General features: G+C 49.1%; 1 protein-coding gene and 1 long non-coding RNA gene across 3 annotated transcripts in view; one reads left to right on the top strand and one right to left on the bottom strand.

The window, feature by feature from the left end:
* Positions 1–2819: 2819 nt before the first annotated feature.
* The window catches only part of LOC141500798 (uncharacterized), a 28361-nt gene continuing 25001 nt past the window's right edge, over positions 2820–6179 (bottom strand). The window contains exon 6 of the long non-coding RNA XR_012472042.1: positions 2820–4981. This is a non-coding gene — a long non-coding RNA (uncharacterized LOC141500798). The remainder of the gene's footprint in view (positions 4982–6179) is intronic.
* HMGB3 (high mobility group box 3) overlaps positions 5660–6179 on the top strand; it is a 35596-nt gene continuing 35076 nt past the window's right edge. Inside the window, exon 1 of one of the 2 annotated variants that reach the window (XM_074204268.1) lies at positions 5660–5747. The gene's annotated coding sequence lies outside the window, so the exon portion shown is untranslated. Of the gene's footprint in view, positions 5748–5977; positions 6025–6179 lie in introns of those variants that run through there. The other variant, XM_074204270.1, reaches the window with a different exon arrangement.

Genomic DNA, 6179 nt, shown 5'->3' on the forward strand with positions numbered 1-6179 from the left:
CTCATTTAATCCTAACTTAATCCTTCTTTGCCCTTCTTCTCTCTCCTGAAATTATTTTGTAATAATTTACCTATGGACATGTTACTTTCTCCTATCTGCAAGCACTCCCTCCAGGGTAGAGGTTCCTTTCCTTTTGGTCCAGCAAAATACCCAGCACTTGAGAAATATTTAATGGATGGGTGGTTGAGAAGTTGGATGAATGATTGGTACTCAATGTCAATCTGCCAATGAGTAATACATATCTGGCTTGCTAAGCAGGAGAGATACAAAAGACCAAGAAATAAAAAATAAAAAATAAAAAATGGATGACTGGCTTTAGGGGCAGCCATTGGGGGGAACTAGAGAAGTCTTCAGAGATTCTGTGTATGGGGGTGGTGGTGGAGAGAGTCAGGAAGTCAACTATTGATAAAATGACATTCTTATGTCTCAGGGATAACAGTAAAGACTATGCTAGGTGGAACAGTAGATAGATCATTGGCTTTTTTTTTTTTTTTTTTGGTTCTTGCAAGGCAAATGGGGTTAAAGTGGCTTGCCCAAGGCCACTCAGCTAGGTAATTATTAAGTGTCTGAGGCTGGATTTGAACTCAGGTACTCCTGACTCCAGGGCCAGTGCTTTATCCACTGCACCATCTAGCGGCCCCAAGCATTGACCTTTTAGTCAGGAGAACAGGAGTTTGAATCTAGCCTTAGACACTTGTCACTTCTAGCTGTATGAGCTTGGGTAAGTCACTTGACCCTGATTACTTTGCATTTCAGAGCCATCTCCAGTCATCCTGATTCCTATCTGACCACTGGACTCAGATGGCTCTAGAGGAGAAAGGCCGGTGACTTAGCACCTCCCTACCCTCCCCCCACTCCCTGAAATCCAATTCAAGTGCTTATCATCCTCACTTTCTCTGATGTTATGGCCCTCTTCAAGAAGGAAGGACAAACGTTCTCATTATCATAAAGTTTCATCCTTTATAGGAGAGCCCTGAGTACATCAGAGGAGAAGCCGGGAAGGAGAGATCTTGCAGTACAAGCTTAGGAGAACCTCTTACTGGCTTTCTTCTAACCTTAATGGAGTACCAGGTCCAGAAGACCCAAACAGAGGGTCAGGGGAGGTATAGGATGAAAAAGACTGAAGAGTCCTGGTAATTTCCCAGAGCAAGGAATTCTTTTGTTCTTTTGTTTTTCTACCCCCCTGGGGCCCAGCTGATTGCAGGCACTTAATATAAGCTAATTAAATTAAATTGAAGGAAAACATTTTCTAGTACAAGGGAGAGAAAGGTGAATAAACTCTGCATGCCCAGGAGGAACTTAAACTCCCAGAGAAATGCTAATACCCTTTTCCTTGAAGAAGCCCTCCACCCTTCTCGAGAAAGGTCATTCAGTAGCAGGGGCCTGGGAGGAGTCTCTGATCTAGTCTCAGAGCCCAGTGTACTCCCTGAGGACCAGCCAAGGTAACCCACACACTGAACTGGCTAAGTTTCCCCTGGGGGGGGGGGGTTGGGAGAGGAGGCCAGAAATAGCATGGGATAGAAGAGGGAGCGAGAGGGAAGGGAAGGAAATTATTCAGGGTAGGGAAATAAAAAGGGAGTAACTCCTCAGAGCTTAAAAAAGAAGGGGGGGGGGAACCCAGGAAGAGAAAAATCTGAGTCTTATGAGAGAACACAAGTTACCTCAGGATCCTAGGGAAAGGCCATAGACTCCTTTCAGGTGATAGCAGTTTGCATGGTTCTATCCCATGGGCTGCTGGGCCTCTCATATTAGTCAGGAATTAGCCAATAGAACAGGTGGGCACTTAAAGAATCATAGCGAGGCTGACAAAGCCCCAAGTTGAGTCAGGGGTAGGTTGAGAGGAAATTCAATTCTACAGCATGATTGCCAATAAGGTGCCCCAAATGGAATTTCTTGAGGATTTGGTGTTCAAACAGGAGACACAGCCAGATTCAATTGGAGGCTTCTTGAAGGCAGGAATTACGTTTCTGAATTGTCAGTCTTGACTTTTTGAGACCTATAAGTATTAGTAAATGGTAACTGCTTTGGAGATACTAGGTTTATAGTAAGATGGAATCGTTTTGTTTTTGGTTTTAGCACTAAGGGATCTTAGAGGTCATTCGCCATACTCATTTTCACAGATGAGGAAACTGAGCTCAAAAGACGGGGAGAGACTGGCTTGTGGAAGGGGGGGGCGAGTATGAAAGTTGGAGCCTGGGCTCATTTCCTGCTCCAGTGCTCTCCTGACACCCCTCCCCCCCAGCTTGAAACCTGTTACTTGAGTAATATTTTTTAAAATATCAATCCTCATTGTCACTTCACAAGAATTTATTTTCTGAATTTCCCACCTGTCCCTCCCCAATGGAAAAAGAAAAACAAGCCCTGCTAACAAAGATGCCTAAGTCAAGTCAAACAAATTCCCAAAATGTAAGTTCCCTCCCTTCTGTATCTTAAATCTATCACCTGTCCGGAGGTGGGTTAAGTAGACTTCATTAATGAATCTTCTGGAATCAAGGTGGTTGTATGGAGTAGGGTTAAGTCTTTAAAAGTTGTCCACAAGGGTTTCTAAAGCTCTCTTGAACTCCATTCCTTTAGGAAGACTTGCCTCACTTTGTCCCTCTGCTAGAATCAGTTAACCCCATCCCTGACCCGGAACCAAACAATTTGGGAGCAGGGAAGATATAGGGGCTTTATATAATTTAGAAGATAGACAGAACTTGGGGACCATTTAGTGGATTCTTGCATTCTATCCTTGTTCCACTGGGTTCTTTCTTTGAATTCCCACTTAGTTGCTTAAGGATAGGATCCAGCACTGTTCTCCCCATCCACTCCTTTCAGAGATGGGAATCTTTCCCCAACCACAGCCTGGTTCTTCCCATCCACTCCTTCCAGGGATAGGAGTTTCCTCCCTGCCCACCCCACCAGTTTCCCTGGCTGTATTGTCTCTCAGGTCCCTTCCAAGCTACCAAGAACCCCTTGCTAGTTAGTTAAACTGAGGTCAGACACTTTCAATATTGCACCTCCCTCTTCTACCAGGAGATTGGGAGTGGGAGGGAAAAATCTCCCTATGGAGCCCATATAATCTTGTTTTAGCCTCTTTCTCATTTGGGTAGTCCGGGTTCCTGACCAGCAACCCATTGACTTGAGGGTATCCTCTAGGGAGAAAGGTATTGTAAATGTCTGGGTAATTGGTATTCCTGAACTTGATGTTGGGAAATCAAAAAAGGGAAGTTTAATCACTTTTTAAAAGTATTCTCTCGGGGCAGCTGGGTTGCAGTGGATAGAGCACTGGCCCTGGAGTCAGGAGCTGAGTTCAAATCTGACCTCAGACACTTAATTACCTAGTTGTGTGGCCTTGGGCAAGTTACTTAACCCCTTTTGCCTTGCAAAAACCTAAAAAAAATAAAAATAAATAAAAGTATTCTCTGCTACAGGTATAGGATTTCTGTAATTGCAGGACTCCTTCAGATTTGCTTAGAGATTAGATATCCCTTTCAGGATATCTGATATTGCATAAAGGGGACTACTCCTTTAGGAGTTTGAGAGTGTAGCCATCAGCAGTAACAGGAACTTGATGTCATTTCCCCTCAATCAGGGAAAGCCTAAAATTCAATTATGCCAAAATTTGGTTCCTCATAGAATGCAATTAGGCTCACCTTAACCTGGAAACTTCTACAAACAACATTTTTTTTTGGTTTTTATTCTATATGTTGTTTATTTGCAGTTTATTTCGAGCAAGATCCCTTTGTCTCCGAGGTACTGTTGGTATTCCCTTGGTATTCCCACTGGAGAAGCAAACTTGTTTCCCAGCCTGTTGTGTCTGTCAACTGTTAGTTCCCAAGCTGAATAATTTGGCAGAGATGCCTTAAAGTAGATGGACCTGAACACCTGCCTATGTTTCTGTGATGCCTCAAACTCGTAGCACTGAAGAGAATGGAAGGCCAGGAATCCTCTTAGTCAGGTCAACTGATCCTGGGGAAGACATCCCAAAGTAACACGGAAAGCCACTTGTAGTCCTCCAGAGGTTTAGATTTTTCTGGAGAGTGAGATGCGACAGGTAAACAGCTATGTGTTGGATAATTGGAAGAGGAGAAAACAAACACTAACAGATAATATCTTCTCTGGAGAAGGAATGTAAACTGACCCTTCAAAGGGAACAGAGATTCTCATAGGGTACCATAGGAAGGCATTCCCGGTCGGAGGGACAGATGGTGCAAAGTCGCAGAGGCAGGAGATTCAGGGCTGAATTGGGGGAACCCCCAACTAAGACTAAGTTGACTGGAAATCACTTTTGCTCTGAAATGAGGGAGATTTATGACCATGCTGAAGTCCCCATAGGGACTCTAACGAGAGGACCCCAAGCTCTGGCTCGGGGGAGTTGGGAGTCCCCAAGTGGCCTGCGGTGTCTCTTGGTTTGTTCCTGCTGATCGATGACTGTTCCTTCAGAACTGTGACTTTTCTTTGGGAGGCTGCTTAGATGGGGGAACAAGGGATCTCTGGGGCAGACCCAAGTGCAAACTTTTTCCTTTCTCTGGACGCTCTCTTGGGACACCCTAAACTCGGTCCTGGTTCCAGAATCGAGTATCTGGCAAGTTTTTCTGTGGCACTTCTTTCCACTGAGTGGATCTCCGAAGTAGCTGACTGTGCTATTGAAAAGGGATTTCTTTTGGGGGTGGGTAGGGGGAGAATAACCACTGCCCCTCGCCTCTCCTCATATTCGGCTCCACCACTGATCTGATGTGTTCTCTTTTACCAGTTTGCGAGAAATCTTACTTACTCTCTTCTCCCGGATCCAATGTGATTTTCGGTTTTGAAAACTCTGAAAATCAGTAGGAACCCGGTCATCAGTGCAGGCCCTGGTGGTTTAGGCAAGCGCGGGGTGCGGGGCCATGGGGGTCCCAAGACTGCGAGTCACGGATCTCGGGCGTCTCTCGTAGAGCTGTCAGACAGCTTGCGCATCTGATCTCACTGTCTCGTGCCCCTCAGTGGCGCCAGATCTGAACTGCCGCAAAGGTAAGAGAAGAGAAAGATGCATGTTGGGAATGGCAAGAAAACTTTTCGCTTAACAGTGGGCTGCAGCTGTTCGCTGTGGAGGGATGCAGAGGAGAGACGGAGCCCGGAGAGGATGGATGCTGTCGGGACACTGGACTGGGGGTCCGAGTGGACCAGGGTAGTGGCTGGCTGGGATGCCCGGATGAAAGAGACAAGGGGTGCTCGGTCAGAGCAGGGAACCCCCCCTTCACTTGGGTTCCAGTAAGGGTTTCCTGCTGCAACTTAGCATCAGCATCACCTCCTTCACCTCTGTCCCCCTCCCCGTCTCCCTCCCCATCTCCCTCCCCATCTCCTCCATCTTTTCCTCTCCCTCCTCATCTCCCCCATGTCCCCCATCTCCTCCATCTCTTCCTCTTCTTCTTCCTCCTCCTCCTCCTCCTCCTCATCTCCTCCATCTCCTCCATCTCCTGCATCATCATCTCCTCCTCCTCCTCCTCCTCCTCCTCCTCCTTCCCCTCCATCACTCCCCTCTCAGGCCTCCAGCCCCGGCGGGTTGTTCTTTTTGAATGAATGGCCCAAGGGAGCGGGGCCAATCAGCGGCCGGGCCTCATGCATATGCATGAGGGGGCCGGCCAATGGCCGGGCGAGGAGGCTGTTTTAAACGGCGGAGCCCGCTAGCCAATCAGGCGGCTCTCGTGGAGTCAGCTAGCGCGAGGTTGGGGGAGTGCTTAGCCGAGCGTCGTGCCCTGCGCTGCCCAGACTAGCGAACAATACAGGTAGGTTCTGCACAGCCCGCTCCCGCCGCCTGGCTCCGCGCCGCCCCGCGCCGCCTCGCTCCCCGCCGCCCGGCCCGCCCGGCCCGGCCCGCTCCGGCTCTCCGGCGCCGGCGGCCCGGCCCCGGCGCTCCTGCCCAACTTTGCTGCCGGCGCCGCCGCGATCCTCCCCCCTCCGCGCTCCTCCCCCCTTCCCCTTCCCCTTCCCTTCTCTTCTCTTCTCCTCTCCGGGTCCCTTTGCAGCCTTTCTTCTCGGACCGGCCCGGGAGCAGAGATCCAGGTGTTGAAACTTTTGCGCCTCTGCTTCCCGGGTCCCGGCTTGCTGCCCGCGGCCCCCTGCCTCGGCCGCTGCCCGGGCAGTCCGGGCCACGGGGCGGGAGAGCCAGCCCTCCCATCCAGCTGTTCTCCCCAGCTGGAGCAGCGGTTTTGCCCGGC

The sequence above is a fragment of the Macrotis lagotis genome, chromosome X, assembly GCF_037893015.1.
Source record: "Macrotis lagotis isolate mMagLag1 chromosome X, bilby.v1.9.chrom.fasta, whole genome shotgun sequence".
Classification (NCBI taxonomy): Eukaryota; Metazoa; Chordata; class Mammalia; order Peramelemorphia; family Peramelidae; genus Macrotis; species Macrotis lagotis.